The sequence below is a fragment of the Myotis daubentonii genome, chromosome 2 (genome assembly GCF_963259705.1).
Source record: "Myotis daubentonii chromosome 2, mMyoDau2.1, whole genome shotgun sequence".
Taxonomy (NCBI): domain Eukaryota; kingdom Metazoa; phylum Chordata; class Mammalia; order Chiroptera; family Vespertilionidae; genus Myotis; species Myotis daubentonii.
The window spans coordinates 8,360,599-8,375,840 of NC_081841.1; positions in this window are offsets into that span (position 1 = coordinate 8,360,599).

The following is a 15,242-nucleotide window of genomic DNA, read 5'->3' on the forward strand; positions in this document are numbered from 1 at the left end:
ACGGAAGTACAGCAGCTTCTGCTGTTTCCCACGACGGCCTTGGGGCGGGAACAGAAGAGCGACCTCCCTCCCCGGTGTCGGACGTCCTGGCCCAGAGGGGGGCAGGTGTCACCCTGGCAGGGCCGTCAGGGAAGGCGCTCGCCGAGGGCAAGGCCCCGAGTGGGCAACCCGTGGGGATTCGGGCTGAGGGGCAGGGATGCACTGGCGTCCCTCCTGGTGGCAGCCAGCGGCCCTGCCTGGGAGCGGCCTGGGGCCAGACCTGGGCCAAAGCAACAACAGTCCCTGCAGGCCACCTGCCGTGGGCTCAGCCAGAGGACAGGCTGCGGGATGGTCTGCAGGAGACGGTGCAGCTGAGCAGGCAGGCGGAGGTGAGGGCGCACACGGACATACGTGGACACCTGCGGACACATGCTCACAACAGCCAGGTTCGGGGTGGCCCAGGCTTTGGTGGTTGTTGTTTTGTTAATCTGCACCGAGGGTATTTTTTCCCACTGATTTTTAGAGAGAGTGGGAGGGAGAGGCAGAGACAGAGAAGCATCGTTGTGAGAGACACACATCGATTGGTTGCCTCCCGCATGCACCTCAGCAGGGGCTGGGGATGGAGCCCGTAATCAAGGTTCGTGCTCTTGACCGGAATCAAACCGGGGACCCTTCAGTCCACAGGCCGATGCTCTACCCACTGAGCCACACTGGCCAGGTCTTGACCCCGATTTTATGTGGGGTCTCGGGAGGCCTGACTTTGGACACTGAGGACAGGGTGGGGCTGGGCAGCCAGAGCGTCTCCCCGGAAACCAGTCCGGGGCCTGCAAGAAGGACAGGCAGGTCAGGGCGACCGTGACAGCTGCCTCTGGCCCCGGGTGGCCTTCAGCGCCGCCGGCCCCACGTCCGAATGACAGCCCACACGCTGCAGCGCAGACGCCGACGCAGGGCGGGGCGAGCACGCGGCCCCGCGAGCCTGAGGGCAGGGCTGTCGGGGACACAGGACATTGGATTCAGAGCCCTGGATTTGTAAAGAATTACCTGAGCCTGGGCAGGACAAGGGCAGGACAGGTGGGGACACCTTGTGGGCTGGGAGGGAGACAGCAGTGAGGATGTATCATGGCCAGTGACATCGACACCAGTTCATTGCCAAGCCTTCCTGCTGCCTCCACGTGGCTCCCCCTCCTCCTCCTCCCTGGCCTCCTCTCACCACAGATCCAGGCCCCCACAGCCCAGGTGGCCACTTCAGGCCTCTCTTCTCATGAGGCGTAACCTTGCTCACTGTCCGTAACTCTGGTTTGGCACCTTTACAGACCAAGACCTTTATACTGTGTGGAGGTGACCTGGCTTCAGCCAGGCTCTGAGAGATGCTGGTGGGAGCAGCCCGGGCCCCTGGACCAGCGTGTGGCCTCCTCGCCGGTCCTGGCCGCCCCTTCCCCGCCCCAGTCCAGGGCTCGCTTTAAAACACATCTAGTCACTTCGTTCTCCTGCTTAAAACTATCCAGCGACTGCCCCATTGTAGAAAAAAATACTTCTATTTTATTTATTATTTCATAATAGATTTATAATAAATTACTCTATACGCCATTTTATAGCATAAAAATCCAGGCACAGCCTTCTCCCTCTGCGCAACCCTCCACGCTGTTCCCTCAGCCCAGACTCTGCTCTCCCTGCTTCCCACCCCCTTTCCCTGGCTCCGTCCTATCCATCCTCAGGAAAGCCACCCGAATGGATGCCCCCATTGGGGTCAGAGCCCCTGGACCCCCTCAGCCCCCCGTCCCCTGGTGAAATGGGGGGAAATGGAGACAATCTAATTCACAGCCATGTCTCCCAGAGAATGTAAGATGCTCCCGGGCACATCTGTGGGGTACCCTGCTGGATCCCAGAGCCTGGCACACAAAAGGGGGACGTGACCCAAATGTGGCTGCAGAGGCCCCCCCCCAAGGTGGCCAGGGGCTCCTCAAGGCCACAAAGAAGTGAGAGCAGAGCAGGGACTAGACTCCAAGCCCCTGCTTCCCATCCCGCCCTGCCCCCCACCTCATCCTGAGACCTTCCCGCTCAGCAAGGAGGGAGAGGCCCAGGGAAGCCCTCCCTGCCCAGCGCACGCCCTGCAGGCCCTGGCCCCGTGTCATCAGACTCCAGCATCCACCGCCTCCCGCCATGCGCCACCCTCCGCCAGCACCTCATCCCCACCCTCCACACTCTCCCTCTTGGTTTGCTCATCAGCTAAACAGTCTGCTGGTCTTCATTGTTATGCTCAGAGGAGCCTCATTCATTATCTCAGTCCCCCTTCTGTCTGGGAGAGGCTGGGAGCAGGGAGGGAGGGAGCTGGGCCAGGAGGAAGAGCCGCAAATGGGTTCCTGAGTGGCTTTTGATAAGAGTGGGACAGCCTGCGTGTGGGCAGAGGGCTGGATGATGGATTGAACGTCCTGGAGCAAGGAGAGGGCGCAGGTAGGCGAGGAAGGAGGGCGTGAGGGCGGTCAGAAGGAAGGATGGGAGGTGGGGAAGAATGGAAGAGGAAGTTGGGGCTGGGGACTCTCTCCTCTGGACGCCATGGGCTTGCTGGACAGAGCTGCCTTCCCAATCTGCCTCGTCGGCCTTAGAGCGCCTACTACGCGCCAGAGTGCCAGACGCTCAGTTATACCTCCTCTTAACTCACACCTGACCCTCCAAGGAAGAGAACGGTCTCTATTTTACAGGTGAGGAAAACGAAGGTTCAGAGTGGTTAGGTAACATTCCCACATCACACAGCTAGTCACAAGGAAAACAGAGTGTGAAAACACTCACTCACCCATGCAGCAAGGCATGTTCGCGTGTCCGACACAAGCCCCGCACTCTGGGAGCACCACCTCCTCGAGCCAACGTAGCAATTGTGAGAATTCCTCCCAAAGCGAGGATCGGTCTTCTTTCTCTGCCTCCCCCTGACCGTGAAGGCGCCCGCCCCAGTGCCCCTGATGCCCCTCTACAAGATTCAAGCTGGGTGACTCTGGTATTAGGGTTTCTGTTGGAACCAAGGGGCCATGTCCAGGGGTTGGGACAAAAGTCCAGAACTCTCCAGCCAGAGAAGGGCCTGGGCAGCCAGACGGGACCCCGTCCCATGTGACAGAGGGTCCTCACCTGTCTTACCCTCGTTTCCGCTCTCCCTGTGCCGTCTCAGGGAAGTGGTAGAAGATACATCCTCATTTTTGTGAGGGTCAGCTGTGGGTCTCCCATGGCCCAGGGCAGGCTGCCCCATGCGTGGCACTCAAGCCAGGGAGCCTGATCATCCTGTCTGCTGATGAGGAAAGGGCGTGTTAGAGATCTTGGCAGATACGCCAGGACCCATTTGCTTGACCCCCACTCTTTGTCTGATGGCGGATCAGAGACAGGATTCCCACTTCAAGGAGCCCGGACCCTAAGCCAGGCCCCATGCTCTTCTCCCGCCTCCCCTACCTCCCCTGCGGGTGCCTGGAACGCATCCCTGAGCCTTCCTTCGGTTTCCACTCATTCATTTACCCACCGCTGCTTTGTGCTTCCTCTCTTTCTCAGAGAGCTCCCAACTCCTCAACAGCCTGCAAAGCCCTTCACATCTGATCCCTTCCTGTCTCACCATTCCCCTCTGTTACCCCTCTGCTGTGTGCTCCTCTCTCCCACCCCCATCTAGCTGCTCCCCCAGCCCTCCATCATGCCCTGCAGTCTCTGCTCTAACTAGACAGCAGTCCCCAACATCACCATGTCCTCTCTGTCCTTGGGCCTTCCCAGTGGCTAATCCTTCCACCTGGACCACCGTTCCTTCCCTGCCCGACTAGGCCTATGGAAGCCTCAAGCCTCGGCTAAGTGAGGCTGCCTCTAAGAAGCTTTCTCCATTCCCACTGATACCCACGTTTAGTTGCTCGTTTTTACTTATAATTCCTTATTGAGCAGCTACTATGTGCCAGGCCCAATGAGGGTTCCACAATAAATAAACGATGAGGCTTACTCTCATGGAGCTTCCATTCTGCTTTGTGCTTCCTTCCACACCTACTCCACTTCATGTTTATTACCTTTTAATGACCTATCTTCCTGAAGGGAAGCAAATAACTTTTTTAATTCATCTTTACTATTGAAAGTATTACAGATGTCCTGGGGAAGAAAATAATTTTAAATCATATATCTGGTGAGGTCTAGCAACATGAATACATAAAGAACTCTTACCACTTAACAACAAAGAGACAACTAACTTACAGTAGTCAGGGTTTTCCAGAGAAACAGAACCAGTAGGAGAGCGATAGACATAGACCTAGACATCTATGATAATAAAAGCATAATATGCTAATTAGACCGGACAGCTGAACAACCTTCCAGACATCAATCCGGACGTCCTTCCAGAGGAAGCCACGGTGGTGGGGGCCAAGGCAGAGGCGGTTAGGGGCGATCAGGCAGACAGGTGAGCAGTTAGGGGTGATCAGGCAGGCAGGTGAGCAGTTAGGGGCGATCAGGCAGGCAGGCGAGCGGTTAGGAGCCAGCAGTCCCAGATTGCAAGAGGATGCAGGCTGGGTTGAGGGACCCCCGCAGCCCCCCAAGCACAAATTTTGTGCACCGGGCCTCTAGCCTATATATATAAAAGCCTAAGTGACCAATCAACCAACCTACTGTTTGACCGGCTGACCGGTAGCTATGATGCGCACTGACCACCAGGGGGCAGACACTCAACGCAGGAGCTGCCGAGCTATGGTGACTTGGCAGCTGTGGTTCTCGGGTGACACACTCGGAACCAGAGAGGAGGGAGCCCGATTTCAGGGTGTGTCACCTGAGAACTGCCCTCTCACAATCCGGGACTCCTCAGAGGATGTCAGAGAGCCAGTTTCGGCCCGATTCCCGCAGGCCAGGCCGAGGGACCCCACCGGTGCATGAATCCGTGCACCGGGCTTCTAGTAATGATGTAGAAAGAAATTTATTATAAGAAACTAGCTGACATGATTATGGAGGCTGACAAGTCCCGAGATCTGCATGGTGAATCAGCAAGCTGGAGACCCAGGGGAGCAGATGGTGTAGTTCCAACTCAAGTCTGGAGGCCCGAAAAATACCAGTGTCCCAGTTTGAAAGCAATCAGGCTGATGAATTCTCTCCTACTCGAGAAGCCAGTCTTTTTGTTCTATTCAGGCCTTCAACTGCTTGGAATAGACATACCCACATCAGGGAGGGCAATCTGCTTTACTCAGTCTACTGATTTAAACATTATGCTCATCCAAAAATACTACACACCCCCTCCCCCATCCCCCCCACACACCGAAACACCCAGAATAATGTTTGGCCAAATATTTGGGCACCACATGGCCCAGTCAAGTTGACACATAAAATTAACTATCACACAACCCAATTTAAAAATAGGCAAAGGACTTGAACAGACATTTCTCCAAAGAAGATACAAGTGCCCAACAAGCACATGAAAAGATACTCATTAAGAAAATGAAGAACCCACAATGAAATACCACCTCACATCCACTAGGCTAGCTATAATAAAAAAAGAAAGAAAGAAAGAATTATTGGCTGGGATGTGGAGAAATTGGTACCCTTGTGTCTTGCTGGCAAGAGCTTAAAATGGTGCAGTCACTGTGGAGAGCAGTTTAGCGGTTCCTCAAAACGTTCGACCTCGAAATCCACTCCTCGGTATACATCCAAGAGAAATGAAAACATACGTCCATACTTATATACAAATATTTATAGCAGCATTATTTATGATAGCCCAAAGGTGAAAATGACCTACTATCCATCAGTGGGTGAATGGGTAATCAAAATGCTGCATATTCATATGATGGAATATTACTCAGCCTTAAGAAGGAATGAAATTCTGACACATGCTACAACATAGATGAACCTTGAAAACATTATGCTCAGTGAAAGAAGCCAGATACAAAAGGTCACATATTGCATGTTATATGAAAAGTCCAGAATAGGTAAATGCATAGAGATAGAAAGCAGATTAAAGGTTTCCAGGAGATGGATGGATGAATAAATGGGTGGATGGATAGATGGATGGATGGATGGATGGATGGATGGTGAATGGATAGATGGATGGATGGATGGATGGATGGGTGGATGGATAGATGGGTGGATGGATGGATGTGTAGGTGGGTGGTTGGATGGATGGGTGGGTGGGTGGGTGGATGGATAGATGAGTGGATGGGTAGGTGGGTGGATGGATGGATGGGTGGATGGATAGATGGATGGATGGATGGATGGATGGATGGATGGATGAATAGATGGGTGGATGGGTAGGTGGATGGATGGATGGATGGATGGATGGATGGATGGATGGATGGATGGATGGATGGAAGGAAGGAAAACAGGAATGGGGAATGACACAATGGGTACAGGGTGTTCTCTGGAGTGATGAAAAAGGTTTGAAACTGGGGAGAGGTGCTTGCACAAGATGATGAATGCACTAAATGCACTGAATTGCACACTAAAATGGTTAGTTGTGTGTTATGTGAATTTCGCCTCAGTTGTCGTCGTCGTCATCATCATCATCATCATCTCCTGTCATCATCATCATCTCCTGTCATCATCATCATCTCCTGTCTTTCCTATGTGGTTGTCAGGTGTGACGGCTGGAATCCTGGTCACCTACCATCGTGACTCTAGCACCCAACACAGGCCCTGGCACATAGGAGGCGCTTAACACATCCTTGTGGAATAAGTACACACATAAACAATGACAAACATTCACGAGTGAAAAAGGAAGCACGGCACCCACACATGGAGAATAGTAAGCTTTTCCAAAACTACAGGCGGGGCATGCGGCCGGAAGCGGAACCGGGTTTCTTTTGTGCGATTCTTCAGGCACAAAATCAAAACCAGCCAGGGGGGTTACAGGCAACAGCTCTTGGCTAACCCTGAGAAAGCCCTGTCCACCCTCGGAGCCGCTGGGCAGTAAGACAAGCTGTCCTGTGAGGCGGTGAGCAGCCTGTCGTGGGAAGCATTCAAGTGGAGACGAGGGAACTTGTTGAAAGAACTCATGCATCAGCAGGAGTTTCCCCCTAGACAGCGAGTCCCTTCCAATCGGAGCCGCTGTGATCTGAGCCTACTTACAGGCCATTAAAATCCATTTAGCCTCCCGCTGGCTGCGTGCTGCCTTGTTGAATCCATCATCACCTGGATATTTATTGAGCGCAGATGTCACACAGAAGGATCCAAAGAGGGCGCCATGTCCTAAGGAGGCAGAGGTATCAGGTCATTCTCTCTATTCTGTCCCTCCCAAGCTGACTCACTGCTCAGAACGCCGCTTGGGAAGGCTCTGGCGTGCGGACAGCAGGCTCATTTAACATCCGCGCTAGGGTTTCTGCTGTCCCCAGCGTGCCCACCACCTCCTGGCCCCAGCACGGGCACCTTCTGGCAGCATCGCCCACCACAGCTGCTGCTCTGCTGGGCTCACCTGAATTCCCACATCCCGGCCCCACTCTCCCTCAGGGCCAGGCACTGGTGACCCCAAAAAGGCTCCTGCCACGCAGGGAGGGACAAGATCGAGAAAAGTTGAGGCATCTACAAACGAACCGCTGTGTGTCCTTTAAACTAGACACTGTGGGTATTCTACACTAACATGGGGAAAGATCTACGTTGTGCATTTCAACTCGTTATAGGTGACTTGTATATTATATTATGTTGTATCAGATATATTATATTATATTATACTAGAGGCCCGGTGCACGACATTCATGCACTGAGGGTAAGAAGGGAGGGGGGGTGTCCCTCAGCCTGGCCTGCACCCTCTCTCGGTCTCGGACACCTTGGGGGATGTCTGCCTGCTGGGCATTGAATAGCTATGCATGGGGCCAGGTGGATAGCAGGCTGTGCATGGGGCCAGGTGGATAGCAGGCTGTGCATGGGGCCAGGTGGATAGCAGGCTGTGCATGGGGCCAGGTGGATAGCAGGCTGTGCATGGGGCCAGGTGGATAGCAGGCTGTGCATGGGGCCAGGTGGATAGCAGGCTGTGCATGGGGCCAGGTGGATAGCAGGCTGTGCATGGGGCCAGGTGGATAGCAGGCTGTGCATGGGGCCAGGTGGATAGCAGGCTGTGCATGGGGCCAGGTGGATAGCAGGCTGTGCATGGGGCCAGGTGGATAGCAGGCTGTGCATGGGGCCAGGTGGATAGCAGGCTGTGCATGGGGCCAGGTGGATAGCAGGCTGTGCATGGGGCCAGGTGGATAGCAGGCTGTGCATGGGGCCAGGTGGATAGCAGGCTGTGCATGGGGCCAGGTGGATAGCAGGCTGTGCATGGGGCCAGGTGGATAGCAGGCTGTGCATGGGGCCAGGTGGATAGCAGGCTGTGCATGGGGCCAGGTGGATAGCAGGCTGTGCATGGGGCCAGGTGGATAGCAGGCTGTGCATGGGGCCAGGTGGATAGCAGGCTGTGCATGGGGCCAGGTGGATAGCAGGCTGTGCATGGGGCCAGGTGGATAGCAGGCTGTGCATGGGGCCAGGTGGGGAGCGGGCCTAAGCAGGCAGTCAGACATCCCTTGAGGGGTCCTTAGTTCGGTCGCAGAGGCGGGACTGCACTCACCAGCCATGAGCCCAGCTTCTGGCTGAGCAGCGCTCCCCCTGTAGGAGAGCCCTGACCACCAGGGGCAGCTTCTGCGTTGAGTGTCTGCCCCCTGGTGGTCAGTGTGCACCATGGTGACCGGTCATTCCACCATTCGGTTGATTTGTATATTAGGGTTTTATTATATAGGATTGTACTAATCCTCCCTCTTTCTGTCACATCCCCATTTGGGGCAGGACAACAATGTGCCCTGTGTCAAACCGTCACCTGACCAAGGACACAGTGTCGGTATCTGAGAGGTAAACATATGTCCCTGGGTGGCACTGCAGGAAGCATCTAGACCAGCGATGGCGAACCTTTTGAGCTTGGCGTGTCACCCATTTTGAAAAACCCTAACTTAACTCTGGTGCCGTGTCACACATAGAAATTTTTTGATATTTGCAACCATAGTAAAACAAAGACTTATATTTTTGATATTTATTTTATATATTTAAATGCCATTTAACAAAGAAAAATCAACCAAAAAATGAGTTCGCGTGTCACCTCTGACACGCGTGTCATAGGTTCGCCATCACTGATCTAGACGCATCAGAGCCCCTCCGTGCCATGGCCGTGGCCTTCCTCCTCACCTTGTCTGGAACGAGGCCTCGGTGCCCAGTGATGGGTGCCTTCTCACAACGACAGGGACTGAAGCGCAGCCGGTGACAGTGCCCTTAGAAAGGGCATGACCCGCTCAGGGGACTGGGCCGAGGTTCAGTGACTGTGCTGTGCGCCCCCACCCCTCCCCCTGAAGCCCTGGGACTCGCTGACCCAGGGGTTTGCTCCTGGCTGTGCGTGTCCAGCCGCAGCACAGGCAAGGCAGGGGTGCCAGGGCCCGATGCTGAGTGGGTACGAACTGGCCAGCTTCCTCGGCCCTCAGCTGGGGTGACCCCAGGTGTCCGCCATGCAGTCTCCCCGAGTCCCAGCGGGGCTGAGCTGCCGCAGCGGCAGTTGACTTCGTGGTGGGCTCTCCTGGTTCCTTTCTCCTCCCTGGCTCACGTCCCCACTACCGGTCCCAGGAGCCGGCTCACACTAAACCGCTGTGCCCGGCCCTCGCTCAGGGTCTGCTCTGGGCGAGCCCCGGACCAACACAGTGTTGGAGTCGAGGCCCATCCGTTTACTCCACCCACAGCCTAAGCGCGGACCCACCGAACTCCTCTGCCCAGTGGGGTGATGCGCAAAACATCCCAATGTGCAGCCCACTTTAGGGACACGGAGCCGAGAGCAGGACGCCCTAGGAAAGCAGCAGCCGGGGACCGGGCTGAAGCCGCTACTGCCCCGGGAGCACAGCATTCCAACGTGGCCTGGATTCACCTGGAGCCTGCGGTGCCAGCTTGGGCCGCGCCAGCGAGAAACCTGCCCGCCCCCAGCACCCCAGCTTCTGCAGGGCCCGGGCCACTTGTCCCCCTCCTCTGATGCTCTCATCTGTTCACTCTCGGGAACCGGGCCCAGGGCAATCAGCAGGCGGAGCGCTTCGGAGATAGGACTGCGTGGCTGTGGCCCTCGCCGGGCGAGCCAGCGCCAGATGAGGAATTGCTCTGCCCGGCAGTTTTGCAAAATTCAAAGCTTTTAGCCGGGGCAGAGGGTCAGTTATTGGAAGGCTTCTGGCATCATCGTCGCAAAACGCCGCCTTGTTAGCCAGAGAGGTGGTGGCGATGGTCTGCGTGAGGCCAGCGCTTCCTTTGCTTTGGGAAAGATCCTTCAGGAATGTGAGTAACACAGAGGACGTGGTGGCCACTTTTCCTGCCATGTGAAACTGCAATGGGCACCTTATTTCCATCTAAAGGGAATTACCTTCGGTCCTCGGGTTTCTTGCAAGGAAAGCGTCCTCTCCCTTGGAAGAGGGTAGGAATACATTTAAGTTATTCATTAGTTCATTTAATTATTCATTCATCCATTTAATTATTCATTCATTCATTCATTCATTCAGAGCCCTAGAGCAGTAACAGCTGCCTGCATTGGGGGTGTTGACTCAGTGGCTGCATTAAGTGCTTTACATGCATTTAATCCTCACAACTCTCTGGGGTAGGTCTTTGGTCCCATCTTCCAGACAAAGAAACAGGCTCGGCCAAGTTCATTGGCTCCCCAAGGCCTCCCAGCCGGGAAGTAGTGGAACAGACTTGGAGAGCGAAGATCTGAATTCGAATCCCTCTCTCCCTTCTCACTACCCCTGTTGTGTCAGACTCGTCTTCAACTCATTTCACTGAGCCTCGGTTTCCTTCTCTGGAAAATGGGCGTGTGGCTCTTAAAGGGGCAGAGAGGTGAAATGCCAGCACCTTGCGGGACCACTTCACACACTCCGGTGTCCGCTCTTGGGTTTCCCATATCCCCAAACTGGGCTTCTCCCCAACAAAGATTAAATCCGTGAGGTTTTTAAAACCTTCCCCAGCAAGCGAGTGTCAGAACCCTCTGGGGGAGATTAGGGGTCATCCCACCTTTTATTGTCGCTTAGATTCAGACTCTGTTGACTCGCAAGTCAGTCCTGTGGTGCCTCTTGTCCCCCGGGTGCACCACTGGGCACACTGCCCTCTGCGGTGGCCAGTGCAGAGGCTCTGGGCTGCCTGTCTCGCCGGCATCCTCTGCGCCATCTGCGACCCGCCTGCGGCAGGAGCTATCGTGAGGGTTTCCAGCTTCTATGGGCCCTGGAGGCCGCCCAGCCGGGCAACCGCTGGGCCCGCCCGTTTGTCTTGTGGTTCCATTTGGAAGAGGCGTCTCGACTTTTCATTCCGAGCGGCTACAGGGGTTTCGGTCTGCTTCACGGCTGCCAGGTGCCAGCTCTGGGCCGCCACGGGAGGTGCCACCGGCCGCTCCCAGAGTATGTGACAGGAGGTGGGGAACCGACCTCGGATGAAGCTGATCATGGACACTGACAGCCCGCGCCTTTGTCCAGCACCTTACAGGTTGCACGGCGTATCCGGCAGCATGCGGTGTTCATTTTGACCCCCACTATAGCTCTTGGAGAAAGAAGGGAGTGGGACACGGGTGTTCCCAAGTGGCCTTTGGTGGGAGGTAGGTCATGGCCGGAGCACACTCGCCAGGGAGAGCCGGGAAGGAAGCAGGCGGACACAGAGCCCTATGGCCGTGGTCAGCAAACTGCGGCTCGAGAGCCACATGCGGCTCTTTGGCCCCTTGGGTGTGGCTCTTCCTAAGCCTTAGGAGTACCCTAACTAAGTTAATAACAATGTACCTACCTATATAGTTTAAGTTTAAAAAATTTGGCTCTCAAAAGAAACTTCAATCGTTGTACTGTTGATATTTGGCTCTGTTGACTAATGAGTTCGCCGACCACGGCCCCAGGGTACCACCACGCCCACAGCAGGGGCAGAGCAGCCGCCAGTGCATGGGAGAAAGACCAGCCGCGGGCAGGGGAGGACCAGGAGCAGGGTGTCACTGAGCAAGGCGGAGAGAAGGCCAGAAGGGAGGAGAGGCGGGCAGTGCCAATCGGCAGAGATGCGCAAACTGAGGCAGAGCAGCGAGTGGCCAGGAGTGTGGTTCAAATCCTGCCCGTTCAAGCGTATTGTCCTCGGCGCATTGCCAACCCTCTCTGGGCCCCCGTTTCCTCACCTGGAAAACAGTGATAATGATGCTCCCTGCCTGTCAAGATGGTGCTGAGAACGGCATGAGCTAACCCAGTGATGGCGAACCTTTTGAGCTCGGTGTGTCAGCATTTGGAAAAACCCTAACATAACTCTGGTGCCGTGTCACATATAGAAATTTTTGATATTTGCAACCATAGTAAAACAAAGACTTACATTTTTGATATTTATTTTATATATTTAAATGCCATTTAACAAAGAAAAATCAACCAAAAGAGTGAGTTCGCGTGTCACCTCTGACACGCGCGTCATAGGTTCGCCATCACTGACTAAGGATGAGCCCGGCACCAGGGTCAATGGCTGTTGGCTGTTATTTTAACTAATATAACAGGAGGCACAGTTAAAAACCACAGGGTAAGACAATGATTCTTCCAGAGATCTTTCTAGTGGGCCCAGGAGGCTTTCAAATACGCCCCGTAGGCTTGGCCCATCTTGCCAGCATTCTCGCTCCACACCAGCCCTGGGATACGAATACTACAAAGGGGGGACCCTGTCCTCGGGGTCTCCCATCACCAGGGGCACGGAGGCCTCCTCTGTGCTGACTCACAGTCTTCGCATCCTCGCCACAAACCCGCCCGGCACAAAGCATCTGCTTCTGTTCCCATTCCAGTTGGCAGAGAGGTGCCGCAGGCTGCCCAAGGTCACACAGCTACCAAGTGGCCCAGCTGGGATTCGAACCCCAACAGTCTGCACGACTCTCCCAGCAGCTGCCGGTGCTGGCCAGCGCTGTTGTGGAAGGCACAGTAGATGGAGCAGGTGATGTTCGGGCCGAGACACGCACAGAAGGACAAACAAGGTTAGGAAGGGACAGCAGGGCCAAGGCCCGGGGGCAGGAGAGGCCAGGCAGGTTTGAGGATGGAGAAAGCCGCCTGCCCAAGGCACAGAGTGTGGGATGGAGAAGGGCAGTGGCCTGACAGCTCTCTGAGGAGAGCAGACATCCCCTCCCCCCCCGCCCCCTGGACAGTAGGAAGCCTTGGGGCAGGGGGTAGCAGTGAAAATATAACAGGATTTAAAAGGGCCACGCTCTGCAAAGGAATAGGACACAGCCATTAAAAAAAAAAAAAGGCGAGAGGTATTGTGGGTGTTGTTAGAGGGAAAAGCAAAGTGCAGGGAGTGTGTGGCAGCTTCTGTTTAGGGGGAAGGAGGAGAGAAGGGATAAGAAGCAACATCCATGGCGTTTGCTGGGATGGAGGTAACATAACCTGAAAGGAGGCGCCAGGAGCTGCTTGGTGGTCACCCGGATGGGCACTGCAGCCTGGGGGCAGGGGCGGAGCAAGTGTTCTCGAGTGTTCTTTCCCCGCTTCTAGATTTTAAAGCCAGGGAAGAGACTGTCCCAAAATTTAAAATTTAAAAAATGACCAGGCTGCTGGGAGGAGAATGCAATGGAGGGGGGGAAAGTGGACTCAGGGGAAATATGAGAGGATGCGACTTGGGACTGTTAAGGGGTTTGGGGGTTAGGGGTGGGGTGGTGAGCAGTAGGGGGAAGGAACCTAGATCAACAGGAACCAGCTTAACGTTGCCCCTAGCTGAATTTGGCCTAGGTTCAGACTGAACCAGCCAGAAATGGACAGCCAGGATAAATGTGGAATGTTCTAGAAAAGTAGCTCTTGGCTCCTGCAGATGACCTATTGCGGGCTGTTAAAGGAGGCCCCCCGGGCACCACCACTACCCCTCACCGCCCCCCCCCACTACCCCCCCCCCCCCATGGCTCTGGAGGGATGATTTGTTCAACTTGAAACACCTGCAGCTGTGAAGTAAACCAAAAGGCCACCCTTGGCGCCCTCCTGCAGCCGGCATTTTCCTGGTGGCTGCTGCCCCCTGCTGACGGGATTGGGACATCACAGCCTCCGTGCAATCCCGAGCCCACAGCTCCGGGCTCCACTTTGCATTCTGGGCGCATGGAAGGTGAGTCAGTCACATTTCCTCTGCCCTTTATTGTGATGGCCATGCCAAGCACTGCATCAGCGGAGGCATAAACAACCAGGGCCACGTGAACAGTGAAAAACCAAACAGCAAAGTCATTACCAAGAGCAGGCGGTGTACCAGAAGGCAGATGCGACACAGTGCATCACAGAACGTTGTAAAGCAGACGCCGCCACCGCATTCAAGATCGCCCTCCGGGGACTCGGCGGCTGCCCAAGGGCTGTTAAGAAGAGCCGGGGTTGACTGGGTCTTACTACTTGCCAGGCGTTGTTCTAGAACCTTCCCTGTGTTCACACAGTTGGTCCTCGGGCACCCACAGGGCAGGGATGAGGAAACAGACACACAGAGAGCTTAAGCGGCAAAGCAGGATTCAAACCCAGACCGTCTGAGTCCCGGTCCTTGCAAATTCCAATTTAAAAGTCATTACTTCCTTCTCATATGTCAGTGGTTCTCACCCATGGACCATTTTGTGCCCAGGGGACATTTGTCAATTCCTGGAGACATTTTTGTTTGTCACAAGGAGGGAGATGATTCTGGCATCTAGTGAGCAGAGGCCAGAGATGACGCTGACCATCCTGGAAGGCACAGGACAGCCCCCCACAACAGGGAATTATCTAATCCAAAGTGTCAGTCGTGCCGCGGCGAGGAAACCCTGATCTAAACACATAAAATTCCGATGCATCTACTAGCCCCTCTTTTGCATCGCCCTCTGACATGAGGGCATTAGCGCAAAATTGATCTAATGCGTGAGAGGTATTCTTCTTGAAGATTCCTGCCCAGATCCTCTCCCACAAATTTCCCCTAAAGCCTCTTATTTACCCAGAGGGATTGTAGTGACGGGGCTCTGAGGAGCAGCACGGGCAGAGGAGAAGCCTGAAGCAATGGTGGAGGCCTGGTGCCTGCAGCGGGCACCATGAGCCCAGGCGCCGGGCGGGGAATATTACGGCTGTCCCTGGCACCGAGCCGCTGCTCAGACGCACGCTGCTTGTCATGACTGTTGGGAAGCGTTCAACCCCAGGATGACTGAACAGTCCCTGGAACAACTTGTCAGCAGCTGCCTCTCGCTTCCTTCTCACTCAAAGCCCTCACTTCCTAACTAGCCCAAACAGTCCAGTCCCTGGCTTTGGGGAGCAGTGCTGTTAAGCCCTCCTCCGCCATGGAGCCTACAGGTCTGGAGGTTGAGTGAGTATGGAGCTGGCTGTGCCATG